The following is a 17,657-nucleotide window of genomic DNA, read 5'->3' on the forward strand; positions in this document are numbered from 1 at the left end:
CGCGCTTCCAGATATTTGCGTAATTCGCACGGTGCATTCTCGGCTGTCCCCTTCCGTCCCGACTTGTCCCGACTTTGCTCGACTGCCGCTCGCTGCCGCTCGGGTCGTGGTCCATATGACAGCACAAGTACGAGAAGCATCTGCGAGATGGGCGCGGGCCGAACCGACGTGTCCGAGGCGCCGTGTGCGGCCGTTCGGAGCTACCAGAGCCGCTCTGTGCTGCGCCGTGCCGTGGAAAGGTGCGAAAACATGCACACAAGACACAGGCTGTTCGGCAAAGTATCCATCTCTTGTAGCGACGAAAGGTAAATTTTTGTTTACAAATTTGCCGTTGTGCACTGCTACAAAATTGGAATTTAGCGCTCCTACAAAACAGTAGGCTCTGACGCATTTTAAGAGCACATCCGTCGATTCGCAGTGTTTCGTTATTTTCAACGAGTTCCTAGCACTCTTCCTCCGCGCATTCTTGTTCAAACTGAGTTCATTGCTGTAATTTCACATCTTACGTTTAATACAGTGGTTTAAAATGCTTGTGGAAGCATCTTTGTCGCACCTGAGAGTTTGTATGAAAAGAGGACTGGCAGGTGTAGTGACATAAAATTTAAAAGAAGAGAGGGAGCCAACAGCACCCGGTGTTCCCAGGCGGTCACCCATCCAAGTACTAACCGGGCCCGATGTTGCTTAACTTCGGTGATCGGACGAGAACCGGTGTATTCAACATGGTATGGCCGTTGGCGTCCTTATACAGTAGCCGCACGGCAGAAGAAGGCTTCGCCTCTCCTCCCAACACACGCAATCTCCGTTTTCGGTGGCACATTTGACGCAAAGCACGTCCTTCCACCTCGAAGGCGACGCGCTGTGCGGCGCGCCGCCACGTGGGTCAGACGCACAACACAGCTGCTCGTTGCACCGCCTGTCATTCGTTTGTTCGACAAAGTATCCATCTCTTGTAGCGACGAAAGGTAAATTTTTGTTTACAAATTTGCCGTTGTGCACTGCTACAAAACAATATGCCCTGACGTATTTCACAACATTTCTGTCACTTCACACTGTTTTGTTATTTCCAGAGACTCTTTGGAAGTCTTCCTTGGCGCACTCTTTTCAAATTGAGCTCCTTAATATCGTATCTTACGATAGTTTAAAATCAGTATGGAAGCATCTATGTCACATGAGAAAGGTAGCATGAAAAAAGGGCTGGCAGGGGTAGTGACAAGAAAGCAAGAAATGAAGACAGAGGGAAGCGGTCTCACCTGCCTGACACGCGTCGCGCTTCCAGATATTTGCGTAATTCGCACGGTGCATTCTCGGCTGTCCCCTTCCGTCCCGACTTGTCCCGACTTTGCTCGACTGCCGCTCGCTGCCGCTCGGGTCGTGGTCCATATGACAGCACAAGTACGAGAAGCATCTGCGAGATGGGCGCGGGCCGAACCGACGTGTCCGAGGCGCCGTGTGCGGCCGTTCGGAGCTACCAGAGCCGCTCTGTGCTGCGCCGTGCCGTGGAAAGGTGCGAAAACATGCACACAAGACACAGGCTGTTCGGCAAAGTATCCATCTCTTGTAGCGACGAAAGGTAAATTTTTGTTTACAAATTTGCCGTTGTGCACTGCTACAAAATTGGAATTTAGCGCTCCTACAAAACAGTAGGCTCTGACGCATTTTAAGAGCACATCCGTCGATTCGCAGTGTTTCGTTATTTTCAACGAGTTCCTAGCACTCTTCCTCCGCGCATTCTTGTTCAAACTGAGTTCATTGCTGTAATTTCACATCTTACGTTTAATACAGTGGTTTAAAATGCTTGTGGAAGCATCTTTGTCGCACCTGAGAGTTTGTATGAAAAGAGGACTGGCAGGTGTAGTGACATAAAATTTAAAAGAAGAGAGGGAGCCAACAGCACCCGGTGTTCCCAGGCGGTCACCCATCCAAGTACTAACCGGGCCCGATGTTGCTTAACTTCGGTGATCGGACGAGAACCGGTGTATTCAACATGGTATGGCCGTTGGCGTCCTTATACAGTAGCCGCACGGCAGAAGAAGGCTTCGCCTCTCCTCCCAACACACGCAATCTCCGTTTTCGGTGGCACATTTGACGCAAAGCACGTCCTTCCACCTCGAAGGCGACGCGCTGTGCGGCGCGCCGCCACGTGGGTCAGACGCACAACACAGCTGCTCGTTGCACCGCCTGTCATTCGTTTGTTCGACAAAGTATCCATCTCTTGTAGCGACGAAAGGTAAATTTTTGTTTACAAATTTGCCGTTGTGCACTGCTACAAAACAATATGCCCTGACGTATTTCACAACATTTCTGTCACTTCACACTGTTTTGTTATTTCCAGAGACTCTTTGGAAGTCTTCCTTGGCGCACTCTTTTCAAATTGAGCTCCTTAATATCGTATCTTACGATAGTTTAAAATCAGTATGGAAGCATCTATGTCACATGAGAAAGGTAGCATGAAAAAAGGGCTGGCAGGGGTAGTGACAAGAAAGCAAGAAATGAAGACAGAGGGAAGCGGTCTCACCTGCCTGACACGCGTCGCGCTTCCAGATATTTGCGTAATTCGCACGGTGCATTCTCGGCTGTCCCCTTCCGTCCCGACTTGTCCCGACTTTGCTCGACTGCCGCTCGCTGCCGCTCGGGTCGTGGTCCATATGACAGCACAAGTACGAGAAGCATCTGCGAGATGGGCGCGGGCCGAACCGACGTGTCCGAGGCGCCGTGTGCGGCCGTTCGGAGCTACCAGAGCCGCTCTGTGCTGCGCCGTGCCGTGGAAAGGTGCGAAAACATGCACACAAGACACAGGCTGTTCGGCAAAGTATCCATCTCTTGTAGCGACGAAAGGTAAATTTTTGTTTACAAATTTGCCGTTGTGCACTGCTACAAAATTGGAATTTAGCGCTCCTACAAAACAGTAGGCTCTGACGCATTTTAAGAGCACATCCGTCGATTCGCAGTGTTTCGTTATTTTCAACGAGTTCCTAGCACTCTTCCTCCGCGCATTCTTGTTCAAACTGAGTTCATTGCTGTAATTTCACATCTTACGTTTAATACAGTGGTTTAAAATGCTTGTGGAAGCATCTTTGTCGCACCTGAGAGTTTGTATGAAAAGAGGACTGGCAGGTGTAGTGACATAAAATTTAAAAGAAGAGAGGGAGCCAACAGCACCCGGTGTTCCCAGGCGGTCACCCATCCAAGTACTAACCGGGCCCGATGTTGCTTAACTTCGGTGATCGGACGAGAACCGGTGTATTCAACATGGTATGGCCGTTGGCGTCCTTATACAGTAGCCGCACGGCAGAAGAAGGCTTCGCCTCTCCTCCCAACACACGCAATCTCCGTTTTCGGTGGCACATTTGACGCAAAGCACGTCCTTCCACCTCGAAGGCGACGCGCTGTGCGGCGCGCCGCCACGTGGGTCAGACGCACAACACAGCTGCTCGTTGCACCGCCTGTCATTCGTTTGTTCGACAAAGTATCCATCTCTTGTAGCGACGAAAGGTAAATTTTTGTTTACAAATTTGCCGTTGTGCACTGCTACAAAACAATATGCCCTGACGTATTTCACAACATTTCTGTCACTTCACACTGTTTTGTTATTTCCAGAGACTCTTTGGAAGTCTTCCTTGGCGCACTCTTTTCAAATTGAGCTCCTTAATATCGTATCTTACGATAGTTTAAAATCAGTATGGAAGCATCTATGTCACATGAGAAAGGTAGCATGAAAAAAGGGCTGGCAGGGGTAGTGACAAGAAAGCAAGAAATGAAGACAGAGGGAAGCGGTCTCACCTGCCTGACACGCGTCGCGCTTCCAGATATTTGCGTAATTCGCACGGTGCATTCTCGGCTGTCCCCTTCCGTCCCGACTTGTCCCGACTTTGCTCGACTGCCGCTCGCTGCCGCTCGGGTCGTGGTCCATATGACAGCACAAGTACGAGAAGCATCTGCGAGATGGGCGCGGGCCGAACCGACGTGTCCGAGGCGCCGTGTGCGGCCGTTCGGAGCTACCAGAGCCGCTCTGTGCTGCGCCGTGCCGTGGAAAGGTGCGAAAACATGCACACAAGACACAGGCTGTTCGGCAAAGTATCCATCTCTTGTAGCGACGAAAGGTAAATTTTTGTTTACAAATTTGCCGTTGTGCACTGCTACAAAATTGGAATTTAGCGCTCCTACAAAACAGTAGGCTCTGACGCATTTTAAGAGCACATCCGTCGATTCGCAGTGTTTCGTTATTTTCAACGAGTTCCTAGCACTCTTCCTCCGCGCATTCTTGTTCAAACTGAGTTCATTGCTGTAATTTCACATCTTACGTTTAATACAGTGGTTTAAAATGCTTGTGGAAGCATCTTTGTCGCACCTGAGAGTTTGTATGAAAAGAGGACTGGCAGGTGTAGTGACATAAAATTTAAAAGAAGAGAGGGAGCCAACAGCACCCGGTGTTCCCAGGCGGTCACCCATCCAAGTACTAACCGGGCCCGATGTTGCTTAACTTCGGTGATCGGACGAGAACCGGTGTATTCAACATGGTATGGCCGTTGGCGTCCTTATACAGTAGCCGCACGGCAGAAGAAGGCTTCGCCTCTCCTCCCAACACACGCAATCTCCGTTTTCGGTGGCACATTTGACGCAAAGCACGTCCTTCCACCTCGAAGGCGACGCGCTGTGCGGCGCGCCGCCACGTGGGTCAGACGCACAACACAGCTGCTCGTTGCACCGCCTGTCATTCGTTTGTTCGACAAAGTATCCATCTCTTGTAGCGACGAAAGGTAAATTTTTGTTTACAAATTTGCCGTTGTGCACTGCTACAAAACAATATGCCCTGACGTATTTCACAACATTTCTGTCACTTCACACTGTTTTGTTATTTCCAGAGACTCTTTGGAAGTCTTCCTTGGCGCACTCTTTTCAAATTGAGCTCCTTAATATCGTATCTTACGATAGTTTAAAATCAGTATGGAAGCATCTATGTCACATGAGAAAGGTAGCATGAAAAAAGGGCTGGCAGGGGTAGTGACAAGAAAGCAAGAAATGAAGACAGAGGGAAGCGGTCTCACCTGCCTGACACGCGTCGCGCTTCCAGATATTTGCGTAATTCGCACGGTGCATTCTCGGCTGTCCCCTTCCGTCCCGACTTGTCCCGACTTTGCTCGACTGCCGCTCGCTGCCGCTCGGGTCGTGGTCCATATGACAGCACAAGTACGAGAAGCATCTGCGAGATGGGCGCGGGCCGAACCGACGTGTCCGAGGCGCCGTGTGCGGCCGTTCGGAGCTACCAGAGCCGCTCTGTGCTGCGCCGTGCCGTGGAAAGGTGCGAAAACATGCACACAAGACACAGGCTGTTCGGCAAAGTATCCATCTCTTGTAGCGACGAAAGGTAAATTTTTGTTTACAAATTTGCCGTTGTGCACTGCTACAAAATTGGAATTTAGCGCTCCTACAAAACAGTAGGCTCTGACGCATTTTAAGAGCACATCCGTCGATTCGCAGTGTTTCGTTATTTTCAACGAGTTCCTAGCACTCTTCCTCCGCGCATTCTTGTTCAAACTGAGTTCATTGCTGTAATTTCACATCTTACGTTTAATACAGTGGTTTAAAATGCTTGTGGAAGCATCTTTGTCGCACCTGAGAGTTTGTATGAAAAGAGGACTGGCAGGTGTAGTGACATAAAATTTAAAAGAAGAGAGGGAGCCAACAGCACCCGGTGTTCCCAGGCGGTCACCCATCCAAGTACTAACCGGGCCCGATGTTGCTTAACTTCGGTGATCGGACGAGAACCGGTGTATTCAACATGGTATGGCCGTTGGCGTCCTTATACAGTAGCCGCACGGCAGAAGAAGGCTTCGCCTCTCCTCCCAACACACGCAATCTCCGTTTTCGGTGGCACATTTGACGCAAAGCACGTCCTTCCACCTCGAAGGCGACGCGCTGTGCGGAGCGCCGCCACGTGGGTCAGACGCACAACACAGCTGCTCGTTGCACCGCCTGTCATTCGTTTGTTCGACAAAGTATCCATCTCTTGTAGCGACGAAAGGTAAATTTTTGTTTACAAATTTGCCGTTGTGCACTGCTACAAAACAATATGCCCTGACGTATTTCACAACATTTCTGTCACTTCACACTGTTTTGTTATTTCCAGAGACTCTTTGGAAGTCTTCCTTGGCGCACTCTTTTCAAATTGAGCTCCTTAATATCGTATCTTACGATAGTTTAAAATCAGTATGGAAGCATCTATGTCACATGAGAAAGGTAGCATGAAAAAAGGGCTGGCAGGGGTAGTGACAAGAAAGCAAGAAATGAAGACAGAGGGAAGCGGTCTCACCTGCCTGACACGCGTCGCGCTTCCAGATATTTGCGTAATTCGCACGGTGCATTCTCGGCTGTCCCCTTCCGTCCCGACTTGTCCCGACTTTGCTCGACTGCCGCTCGCTGCCGCTCGGGTCGTGGTCCATATGACAGCACAAGTACGAGAAGCATCTGCGAGATGGGCGCGGGCCGAACCGACGTGTCCGAGGCGCCGTGTGCGGCCGTTCGGAGCTACCAGAGCCGCTCTGTGCTGCGCCGTGCCGTGGAAAGGTGCGAAAACATGCACACAAGACACAGGCTGTTCGGCAAAGTATCCATCTCTTGTAGCGACGAAAGGTAAATTTTTGTTTACAAATTTGCCGTTGTGCACTGCTACAAAATTGGAATTTAGCGCTCCTACAAAACAGTAGGCTCTGACGCATTTTAAGAGCACATCCGTCGATTCGCAGTGTTTCGTTATTTTCAACGAGTTCCTAGCACTCTTCCTCCGCGCATTCTTGTTCAAACTGAGTTCATTGCTGTAATTTCACATCTTACGTTTAATACAGTGGTTTAAAATGCTTGTGGAAGCATCTTTGTCGCACCTGAGAGTTTGTATGAAAAGAGGACTGGCAGGTGTAGTGACATAAAATTTAAAAGAAGAGAGGGAGCCAACAGCACCCGGTGTTCCCAGGCGGTCACCCATCCAAGTACTAACCGGGCCCGATGTTGCTTAACTTCGGTGATCGGACGAGAACCGGTGTATTCAACATGGTATGGCCGTTGGCGTCCTTATACAGTAGCCGCACGGCAGAAGAAGGCTTCGCCTCTCCTCCCAACACACGCAATCTCCGTTTTCGGTGGCACATTTGACGCAAAGCACGTCCTTCCACCTCGAAGGCGACGCGCTGTGCGGCGCGCCGCCACGTGGGTCAGACGCACAACACAGCTGCTCGTTGCACCGCCTGTCATTCGTTTGTTCGACAAAGTATCCATCTCTTGTAGCGACGAAAGGTAAATTTTTGTTTACAAATTTGCCGTTGTGCACTGCTACAAAACAATATGCCCTGACGTATTTCACAACATTTCTGTCACTTCACACTGTTTTGTTATTTCCAGAGACTCTTTGGAAGTCTTCCTTGGCGCACTCTTTTCAAATTGAGCTCCTTAATATCGTATCTTACGATAGTTTAAAATCAGTATGGAAGCATCTATGTCACATGAGAAAGGTAGCATGAAAAAAGGGCTGGCAGGGGTAGTGACAAGAAAGCAAGAAATGAAGACAGAGGGAAGCGGTCTCACCTGCCTGACACGCGTCGCGCTTCCAGATATTTGCGTAATTCGCACGGTGCATTCTCGGCTGTCCCCTTCCGTCCCGACTTGTCCCGACTTTGCTCGACTGCCGCTCGCTGCCGCTCGGGTCGTGGTCCATATGACAGCACAAGTACGAGAAGCATCTGCGAGATGGGCGCGGGCCGAACCGACGTGTCCGAGGCGCCGTGTGCGGCCGTTCGGAGCTACCAGAGCCGCTCTGTGCTGCGCCGTGCCGTGGAAAGGTGCGAAAACATGCACACAAGACACAGGCTGTTCGGCAAAGTATCCATCTCTTGTAGCGACGAAAGGTAAATTTTTGTTTACAAATTTGCCGTTGTGCACTGCTACAAAATTGGAATTTAGCGCTCCTACAAAACAGTAGGCTCTGACGCATTTTAAGAGCACATCCGTCGATTCGCAGTGTTTCGTTATTTTCAACGAGTTCCTAGCACTCTTCCTCCGCGCATTCTTGTTCAAACTGAGTTCATTGCTGTAATTTCACATCTTACGTTTAATACAGTGGTTTAAAATGCTTGTGGAAGCATCTTTGTCGCACCTGAGAGTTTGTATGAAAAGAGGACTGGCAGGTGTAGTGACATAAAATTTAAAAGAAGAGAGGGAGCCAACAGCACCCGGTGTTCCCAGGCGGTCACCCATCCAAGTACTAACCGGGCCCGATGTTGCTTAACTTCGGTGATCGGACGAGAACCGGTGTATTCAACATGGTATGGCCGTTGGCGTCCTTATACAGTAGCCGCACGGCAGAAGAAGGCTTCGCCTCTCCTCCCAACACACGCAATCTCCGTTTTCGGTGGCACATTTGACGCAAAGCACGTCCTTCCACCTCGAAGGCGACGCGCTGTGCGGCGCGCCGCCACGTGGGTCAGACGCACAACACAGCTGCTCGTTGCACCGCCTGTCATTCGTTTGTTCGACAAAGTATCCATCTCTTGTAGCGACGAAAGGTAAATTTTTGTTTACAAATTTGCCGTTGTGCACTGCTACAAAACAATATGCCCTGACGTATTTCACAACATTTCTGTCACTTCACACTGTTTTGTTATTTCCAGAGACTCTTTGGAAGTCTTCCTTGGCGCACTCTTTTCAAATTGAGCTCCTTAATATCGTATCTTACGATAGTTTAAAATCAGTATGGAAGCATCTATGTCACATGAGAAAGGTAGCATGAAAAAAGGGCTGGCAGGGGTAGTGACAAGAAAGCAAGAAATGAAGACAGAGGGAAGCGGTCTCACCTGCCTGACACGCGTCGCGCTTCCAGATATTTGCGTAATTCGCACGGTGCATTCTCGGCTGTCCCCTTCCGTCCCGACTTGTCCCGACTTTGCTCGACTGCCGCTCGCTGCCGCTCGGGTCGTGGTCCATATGACAGCACAAGTACGAGAAGCATCTGCGAGATGGGCGCGGGCCGAACCGACGTGTCCGAGGCGCCGTGTGCGGCCGTTCGGAGCTACCAGAGCCGCTCTGTGCTGCGCCGTGCCGTGGAAAGGTGCGAAAACATGCACACAAGACACAGGCTGTTCGGCAAAGTATCCATCTCTTGTAGCGACGAAAGGTAAATTTTTGTTTACAAATTTGCCGTTGTGCACTGCTACAAAATTGGAATTTAGCGCTCCTACAAAACAGTAGGCTCTGACGCATTTTAAGAGCACATCCGTCGATTCGCAGTGTTTCGTTATTTTCAACGAGTTCCTAGCACTCTTCCTCCGCGCATTCTTGTTCAAACTGAGTTCATTGCTGTAATTTCACATCTTACGTTTAATACAGTGGTTTAAAATGCTTGTGGAAGCATCTTTGTCGCACCTGAGAGTTTGTATGAAAAGAGGACTGGCAGGTGTAGTGACATAAAATTTAAAAGAAGAGAGGGAGCCAACAGCACCCGGTGTTCCCAGGCGGTCACCCATCCAAGTACTAACCGGGCCCGATGTTGCTTAACTTCGGTGATCGGACGAGAACCGGTGTATTCAACATGGTATGGCCGTTGGCGTCCTTATACAGTAGCCGCACGGCAGAAGAAGGCTTCGCCTCTCCTCCCAACACACGCAATCTCCGTTTTCGGTGGCACATTTGACGCAAAGCACGTCCTTCCACCTCGAAGGCGACGCGCTGTGCGGCGCGCCGCCACGTGGGTCAGACGCACAACACAGCTGCTCGTTGCACCGCCTGTCATTCGTTTGTTCGACAAAGTATCCATCTCTTGTAGCGACGAAAGGTAAATTTTTGTTTACAAATTTGCCGTTGTGCACTGCTACAAAACAATATGCCCTGACGTATTTCACAACATTTCTGTCACTTCACACTGTTTTGTTATTTCCAGAGACTCTTTGGAAGTCTTCCTTGGCGCACTCTTTTCAAATTGAGCTCCTTAATATCGTATCTTACGATAGTTTAAAATCAGTATGGAAGCATCTATGTCACATGAGAAAGGTAGCATGAAAAAAGGGCTGGCAGGGGTAGTGACAAGAAAGCAAGAAATGAAGACAGAGGGAAGCGGTCTCACCTGCCTGACACGCGTCGCGCTTCCAGATATTTGCGTAATTCGCACGGTGCATTCTCGGCTGTCCCCTTCCGTCCCGACTTGTCCCGACTTTGCTCGACTGCCGCTCGCTGCCGCTCGGGTCGTGGTCCATATGACAGCACAAGTACGAGAAGCATCTGCGAGATGGGCGCGGGCCGAACCGACGTGACCGAGGCGCCGTGTGCGGCCGTTCGGAGCTACCAGAGCCGCTCTGTGCTGCGCCGTGCCGTGGAAAGGTGCGAAAACATGCACACAAGACACAGGCTGTTCGGCAAAGTATCCATCTCTTGTAGCGACGAAAGGTAAATTTTTGTTTACAAATTTGCCGTTGTGCACTGCTACAAAATTGGAATTTAGCGCTCCTACAAAACAGTAGGCTCTGACGCATTTTAAGAGCACATCCGTCGATTCGCAGTGTTTCGTTATTTTCAACGAGTTCCTAGCACTCTTCCTCCGCGCATTCTTGTTCAAACTGAGTTCATTGCTGTAATTTCACATCTTACGTTTAATACAGTGGTTTAAAATGCTTGTGGAAGCATCTTTGTCGCACCTGAGAGTTTGTATGAAAAGAGGACTGGCAGGTGTAGTGACATAAAATTTAAAAGAAGAGAGGGAGCCAACAGCACCCGGTGTTCCCAGGCGGTCACCCATCCAAGTACTAACCGGGCCCGATGTTGCTTAACTTCGGTGATCGGACGAGAACCGGTGTATTCAACATGGTATGGCCGTTGGCGTCCTTATACAGTAGCCGCACGGCAGAAGAAGGCTTCGCCTCTCCTCCCAACACACGCAATCTCCGTTTTCGGTGGCACATTTGACGCAAAGCACGTCCTTCCACCTCGAAGGCGACGCGCTGTGCGGAGCGCCGCCACGTGGGTCAGACGCACAACACAGCTGCTCGTTGCACCGCCTGTCATTCGTTTGTTCGACAAAGTATCCATCTCTTGTAGCGACGAAAGGTAAATTTTTGTTTACAAATTTGCCGTTGTGCACTGCTACAAAACAATATGCCCTGACGTATTTCACAACATTTCTGTCACTTCACACTGTTTTGTTATTTCCAGAGACTCTTTGGAAGTCTTCCTTGGCGCACTCTTTTCAAATTGAGCTCCTTAATATCGTATCTTACGATAGTTTAAAATCAGTATGGAAGCATCTATGTCACATGAGAAAGGTAGCATGAAAAAAGGGCTGGCAGGGGTAGTGACAAGAAAGCAAGAAATGAAGACAGAGGGAAGCGGTCTCACCTGCCTGACACGCGTCGCGCTTCCAGATATTTGCGTAATTCGCACGGTGCATTCTCGGCTGTCCCCTTCCGTCCCGACTTGTCCCGACTTTGCTCGACTGCCGCTCGCTGCCGCTCGGGTCGTGGTCCATATGACAGCACAAGTACGAGAAGCATCTGCGAGATGGGCGCGGGCCGAACCGACGTGTCCGAGGCGCCGTGTGCGGCCGTTCGGAGCTACCAGAGCCGCTCTGTGCTGCGCCGTGCCGTGGAAAGGTGCGAAAACATGCACACAAGACACAGGCTGTTCGGCAAAGTATCCATCTCTTGTAGCGACGAAAGGTAAATTTTTGTTTACAAATTTGCCGTTGTGCACTGCTACAAAATTGGAATTTAGCGCTCCTACAAAACAGTAGGCTCTGACGCATTTTAAGAGCACATCCGTCGATTCGCAGTGTTTCGTTATTTTCAACGAGTTCCTAGCACTCTTCCTCCGCGCATTCTTGTTCAAACTGAGTTCATTGCTGTAATTTCACATCTTACGTTTAATACAGTGGTTTAAAATGCTTGTGGAAGCATCTTTGTCGCACCTGAGAGTTTGTATGAAAAGAGGACTGGCAGGTGTAGTGACATAAAATTTAAAAGAAGAGAGGGAGCCAACAGCACCCGGTGTTCCCAGGCGGTCACCCATCCAAGTACTAACCGGGCCCGATGTTGCTTAACTTCGGTGATCGGACGAGAACCGGTGTATTCAACATGGTATGGCCGTTGGCGTCCTTATACAGTAGCCGCACGGCAGAAGAAGGCTTCGCCTCTCCTCCCAACACACGCAATCTCCGTTTTCGGTGGCACATTTGACGCAAAGCACGTCCTTCCACCTCGAAGGCGACGCGCTGTGCGGCGCGCCGCCACGTGGGTCAGACGCACAACACAGCTGCTCGTTGCACCGCCTGTCATTCGTTTGTTCGACAAAGTATCCATCTCTTGTAGCGACGAAAGGTAAATTTTTGTTTACAAATTTGCCGTTGTGCACTGCTACAAAACAATATGCCCTGACGTATTTCACAACATTTCTGTCACTTCACACTGTTTTGTTATTTCCAGAGACTCTTTGGAAGTCTTCCTTGGCGCACTCTTTTCAAATTGAGCTCCTTAATATCGTATCTTACGATAGTTTAAAATCAGTATGGAAGCATCTATGTCACATGAGAAAGGTAGCATGAAAAAAGGGCTGGCAGGGGTAGTGACAAGAAAGCAAGAAATGAAGACAGAGGGAAGCGGTCTCACCTGCCTGACACGCGTCGCGCTTCCAGATATTTGCGTAATTCGCACGGTGCATTCTCGGCTGTCCCCTTCCGTCCCGACTTGTCCCGACTTTGCTCGACTGCCGCTCGCTGCCGCTCGGGTCGTGGTCCATATGACAGCACAAGTACGAGAAGCATCTGCGAGATGGGCGCGGGCCGAACCGACGTGTCCGAGGCGCCGTGTGCGGCCGTTCGGAGCTACCAGAGCCGCTCTGTGCTGCGCCGTGCCGTGGAAAGGTGCGAAAACATGCACACAAGACACAGGCTGTTCGGCAAAGTATCCATCTCTTGTAGCGACGAAAGGTAAATTTTTGTTTACAAATTTGCCGTTGTGCACTGCTACAAAATTGGAATTTAGCGCTCCTACAAAACAGTAGGCTCTGACGCATTTTAAGAGCACATCCGTCGATTCGCAGTGTTTCGTTATTTTCAACGAGTTCCTAGCACTCTTCCTCCGCGCATTCTTGTTCAAACTGAGTTCATTGCTGTAATTTCACATCTTACGTTTAATACAGTGGTTTAAAATGCTTGTGGAAGCATCTTTGTCGCACCTGAGAGTTTGTATGAAAAGAGGACTGGCAGGTGTAGTGACATAAAATTTAAAAGAAGAGAGGGAGCCAACAGCACCCGGTGTTCCCAGGCGGTCACCCATCCAAGTACTAACCGGGCCCGATGTTGCTTAACTTCGGTGATCGGACGAGAACCGGTGTATTCAACATGGTATGGCCGTTGGCGTCCTTATACAGTAGCCGCACGGCAGAAGAAGGCTTCGCCTCTCCTCCCAACACACGCAATCTCCGTTTTCGGTGGCACATTTGACGCAAAGCACGTCCTTCCACCTCGAAGGCGACGCGCTGTGCGGCGCGCCGCCACGTGGGTCAGACGCACAACACAGCTGCTCGTTGCACCGCCTGTCATTCGTTTGTTCGACAAAGTATCCATCTCTTGTAGCGACGAAAGGTAAATTTTTGTTTACAAATTTGCCGTTGTGCACTGCTACAAAACAATATGCCCTGACGTATTTCACAACATTTCTGTCACTTCACACTGTTTTGTTATTTCCAGAGACTCTTTGGAAGTCTTCCTTGGCGCACTCTTTTCAAATTGAGCTCCTTAATATCGTATCTTACGATAGTTTAAAATCAGTATGGAAGCATCTATGTCACATGAGAAAGGTAGCATGAAAAAAGGGCTGGCAGGGGTAGTGACAAGAAAGCAAGAAATGAAGACAGAGGGAAGCGGTCTCACCTGCCTGACACGCGTCGCGCTTCCAGATATTTGCGTAATTCGCACGGTGCATTCTCGGCTGTCCCCTTCCGTCCCGACTTGTCCCGACTTTGCTCGACTGCCGCTCGCTGCCGCTCGGGTCGTGGTCCATATGACAGCACAAGTACGAGAAGCATCTGCGAGATGGGCGCGGGCCGAACCGACGTGACCGAGGCGCCGTGTGCGGCCGTTCGGAGCTACCAGAGCCGCTCTGTGCTGCGCCGTGCCGTGGAAAGGTGCGAAAACATGCACACAAGACACAGGCTGTTCGGCAAAGTATCCATCTCTTGTAGCGACGAAAGGTAAATTTTTGTTTACAAATTTGCCGTTGTGCACTGCTACAAAATTGGAATTTAGCGCTCCTACAAAACAGTAGGCTCTGACGCATTTTAAGAGCACATCCGTCGATTCGCAGTGTTTCGTTATTTTCAACGAGTTCCTAGCACTCTTCCTCCGCGCATTCTTGTTCAAACTGAGTTCATTGCTGTAATTTCACATCTTACGTTTAATACAGTGGTTTAAAATGCTTGTGGAAGCATCTTTGTCGCACCTGAGAGTTTGTATGAAAAGAGGACTGGCAGGTGTAGTGACATAAAATTTAAAAGAAGAGAGGGAGCCAACAGCACCCGGTGTTCCCAGGCGGTCACCCATCCAAGTACTAACCGGGCCCGATGTTGCTTAACTTCGGTGATCGGACGAGAACCGGTGTATTCAACATGGTATGGCCGTTGGCGTCCTTATACAGTAGCCGCACGGCAGAAGAAGGCTTCGCCTCTCCTCCCAACACACGCAATCTCCGTTTTCGGTGGCACATTTGACGCAAAGCACGTCCTTCCACCTCGAAGGCGACGCGCTGTGCGGCGCGCCGCCACGTGGGTCAGACGCACAACACAGCTGCTCGTTGCACCGCCTGTCATTCGTTTGTTCGACAAAGTATCCATCTCTTGTAGCGACGAAAGGTAAATTTTTGTTTACAAATTTGCCGTTGTGCACTGCTACAAAACAATATGCCCTGACGTATTTCACAACATTTCTGTCACTTCACACTGTTTTGTTATTTCCAGAGACTCTTTGGAAGTCTTCCTTGGCGCACTCTTTTCAAATTGAGCTCCTTAATATCGTATCTTACGATAGTTTAAAATCAGTATGGAAGCATCTATGTCACATGAGAAAGGTAGCATGAAAAAAGGGCTGGCAGGGGTAGTGACAAGAAAGCAAGAAATGAAGACAGAGGGAAGCGGTCTCACCTGCCTGACACGCGTCGCGCTTCCAGATATTTGCGTAATTCGCACGGTGCATTCTCGGCTGTCCCCTTCCGTCCCGACTTGTCCCGACTTTGCTCGACTGCCGCTCGCTGCCGCTCGGGTCGTGGTCCATATGACAGCACAAGTACGAGAAGCATCTGCGAGATGGGCGCGGGCCGAACCGACGTGTCCGAGGCGCCGTGTGCGGCCGTTCGGAGCTACCAGAGCCGCTCTGTGCTGCGCCGTGCCGTGGAAAGGTGCGAAAACATGCACACAAGACACAGGCTGTTCGGCAAAGTATCCATCTCTTGTAGCGACGAAAGGTAAATTTTTGTTTACAAATTTGCCGTTGTGCACTGCTACAAAATTGGAATTTAGCGCTCCTACAAAACAGTAGGCTCTGACGCATTTTAAGAGCACATCCGTCGATTCGCAGTGTTTCGTTATTTTCAACGAGTTCCTAGCACTCTTCCTCCGCGCATTCTTGTTCAAACTGAGTTCATTGCTGTAATTTCACATCTTACGTTTAATACAGTGGTTTAAAATGCTTGTGGAAGCATCTTTGTCGCACCTGAGAGTTTGTATGAAAAGAGGACTGGCAGGTGTAGTGACATAAAATTTAAAAGAAGAGAGGGAGCCAACAGCACCCGGTGTTTCCAGGCGGTCACCCATCCAAGTACTAACCGGGCCCGATGTTGCTTAACTTCGGTGATCGGACGAGAACCGGTGTATTCAACATGGTATGGCCGTTGGCGTCCTTATACAGTAGCCGCACGGCAGAAGAAGGCTTCGCCTCTCCTCCCAACACACGCAATCTCCGTTTTCGGTGGCACATTTGACGCAAAGCACGTCATTCCACCTCGAAGGCGACGCGCTGTGCGGCGCGCCGCCACGTGGGTCAGACGCACAACACAGCTGCTCGTTGCACCGCCTGTCATTCGTTTGTTCGACAAAGTATCCATCTCTTGTAGCGACGAAAGGTAAATTTTTGTTTACAAATTTGCCGTTGTGCACTGCTACAAAACAATATGCCCTGACGTATTTCACAACATTTCTGTCACTTCACACTGTTTTGTTATTTCCAGAGACTCTTTGGAAGTCTTCCTTGGCGCACTCTTTTCAAATTGAGCTCCTTAATATCGTATCTTACGATAGTTTAAAATCAGTATGGAAGCATCTATGTCACATGAGAAAGGTAGCATGAAAAAAGGGCTGGCAGGGGTAGTGACAAGAAAGCAAGAAATGAAGACAGAGGGAAGCGGTCTCACCTGCCTGACACGCGTCGCGCTTCCAGATATTTGCGTAATTCGCACGGTGCATTCTCGGCTGTCCCCTTCCGTCCCGACTTGTCCCGACTTTGCTCGACTGCCGCTCGCTGCCGCTCGGGTCGTGGTCCATATGACAGCACAAGTACGAGAAGCATCTGCGAGATGGGCGCGGGCCGAACCGACGTGTCCGAGGCGCCGTGTGCGGCCGTTCGGAGCTACCAGAGCCGCTCTGTGCTGCGCCGTGCCGTGGAAAGGTGCGAAAACATGCACACAAGACACAGGCTGTTCGGCAAAGTATCCATCTCTTGTAGCGACGAAAGGTAAATTTTTGTTTACAAATTTGCCGTTGTGCACTGCTACAAAATTGGAATTAAGCGCTCCTACAAAACAGTAGGCTCTGACGCATTTTAAGAGCACATCCGTCGATTCGCAGTGTTTCGTTATTTTCAACGAGTTCCTAGCACTCTTCCTCCGCGCATTCTTGTTCAAACTGAGTTCATTGCTGTAATTTCACATCTTACGTTTAATACAGTGGTTTAAAATGCTTGTGGAAGCATCTTTGTCGCACCTGAGAGTTTGTATGAAAAGAGGACTGGCAGGTGTAGTGACATAAAATTTAAAAGAAGAGAGGGAGCCAACAGCACCTTTTTTTTTTTTATTTTTTTTTATTTTTTTTTTTTTTTTGCTTGTGGAAGCATCTTTGTCGATCCTGAGCGCTTTTATGAAAAGAGGGCTGGCAGGTGTAGTGACGTAAAATTTAAAAAAAAGAGAGGGAGCCAACAGCACCTTTTTTTTTTTTTTTTTTTATTTTTTTACATTCTTCGGCGAGGCGCGCATATACCTTGATGCGGTATTGCGTCTTGTATACGAATCAAAAGAAAATGGTTTCTCCAAAACTTGAGAAACAAAAACGTTAAAATCTCTCAAAATATACTTCAAAACGGAAAATAAAAATGTCTCCACACCGTAAACGCTCGCTTGAACGACGGCGGAAAGTGGTCGCCAACTTCCATGGCCACCAGAACGCAGTAGCTGCCGAAAATGTATATCACACTAGGAAAGAAAAAATAAATCTAATCAAACCGTCTCCGCCAATGATCTTCGGATATGACGGCGAGAAGAATCACAAACTGAAAAACATCCACCCACAGAAAGTATAAGGAATCCAACGTACATGCACACGTAAAAGTAAGGAAAAAGTCCTTCTCGACACTGTCTCCTCGGTCA

General features: G+C 49.5%; 13 non-coding genes across 13 annotated transcripts; all 13 read right to left on the reverse strand.

Annotated features, from left to right (window-relative positions):
- Nucleotides 1–617: 617 nt before the first annotated feature.
- Nucleotides 618–736, reverse strand: LOC126323360 (5S ribosomal RNA). The gene has a single exon (XR_007559495.1). It is a non-coding gene; the product is annotated as a 5S ribosomal RNA (ribosomal RNA).
- A 1,146-nt stretch (nt 737–1,882) lies between these two features.
- On the reverse strand, nt 1,883–2,001 carry LOC126323371 (5S ribosomal RNA). Its single transcript, XR_007559506.1, has one exon. It is a non-coding gene; the product is annotated as a 5S ribosomal RNA (ribosomal RNA).
- A 1,146-nt stretch (nt 2,002–3,147) lies between these two features.
- LOC126323382 (5S ribosomal RNA) lies at nt 3,148–3,266 on the reverse strand. Its single transcript, XR_007559517.1, has one exon. It is a non-coding gene; the product is annotated as a 5S ribosomal RNA (ribosomal RNA).
- A 1,146-nt stretch (nt 3,267–4,412) lies between these two features.
- LOC126323289 (5S ribosomal RNA) lies at nt 4,413–4,531 on the reverse strand. Its single transcript, XR_007559430.1, has one exon. It is a non-coding gene; the product is annotated as a 5S ribosomal RNA (ribosomal RNA).
- Nucleotides 4,532–5,677: 1,146 nt separating this feature from the next.
- LOC126323300 (5S ribosomal RNA) lies at nt 5,678–5,796 on the reverse strand. The gene has a single exon (XR_007559441.1). It is a non-coding gene; the product is annotated as a 5S ribosomal RNA (ribosomal RNA).
- A 1,146-nt stretch (nt 5,797–6,942) lies between these two features.
- On the reverse strand, nt 6,943–7,061 carry LOC126323311 (5S ribosomal RNA). The gene has a single exon (XR_007559452.1). It is a non-coding gene; the product is annotated as a 5S ribosomal RNA (ribosomal RNA).
- A 1,146-nt stretch (nt 7,062–8,207) lies between these two features.
- Nucleotides 8,208–8,326, reverse strand: LOC126323322 (5S ribosomal RNA). Its single transcript, XR_007559463.1, has one exon. It is a non-coding gene; the product is annotated as a 5S ribosomal RNA (ribosomal RNA).
- A 1,146-nt stretch (nt 8,327–9,472) lies between these two features.
- Nucleotides 9,473–9,591, reverse strand: LOC126323333 (5S ribosomal RNA). Its single transcript, XR_007559474.1, has one exon. It is a non-coding gene; the product is annotated as a 5S ribosomal RNA (ribosomal RNA).
- A 1,146-nt stretch (nt 9,592–10,737) lies between these two features.
- LOC126323343 (5S ribosomal RNA) lies at nt 10,738–10,856 on the reverse strand. The gene has a single exon (XR_007559479.1). It is a non-coding gene; the product is annotated as a 5S ribosomal RNA (ribosomal RNA).
- A 1,146-nt stretch (nt 10,857–12,002) lies between these two features.
- Nucleotides 12,003–12,121, reverse strand: LOC126323344 (5S ribosomal RNA). Its single transcript, XR_007559480.1, has one exon. It is a non-coding gene; the product is annotated as a 5S ribosomal RNA (ribosomal RNA).
- Nucleotides 12,122–13,267: 1,146 nt separating this feature from the next.
- Nucleotides 13,268–13,386, reverse strand: LOC126323345 (5S ribosomal RNA). The gene has a single exon (XR_007559481.1). It is a non-coding gene; the product is annotated as a 5S ribosomal RNA (ribosomal RNA).
- A 1,146-nt stretch (nt 13,387–14,532) lies between these two features.
- LOC126323346 (5S ribosomal RNA) lies at nt 14,533–14,651 on the reverse strand. The gene has a single exon (XR_007559482.1). It is a non-coding gene; the product is annotated as a 5S ribosomal RNA (ribosomal RNA).
- A 1,146-nt stretch (nt 14,652–15,797) lies between these two features.
- Nucleotides 15,798–15,916, reverse strand: LOC126323334 (5S ribosomal RNA). Its single transcript, XR_007559475.1, has one exon. It is a non-coding gene; the product is annotated as a 5S ribosomal RNA (ribosomal RNA).
- Nucleotides 15,917–17,657: the final 1,741 nt, after the last annotated feature.

This window comes from Schistocerca gregaria, unplaced genomic scaffold, assembly GCF_023897955.1.
Source record: "Schistocerca gregaria isolate iqSchGreg1 unplaced genomic scaffold, iqSchGreg1.2 ptg000856l, whole genome shotgun sequence".
Lineage (NCBI taxonomy): Eukaryota > Metazoa > Arthropoda > Insecta > Orthoptera > Acrididae > Schistocerca > Schistocerca gregaria.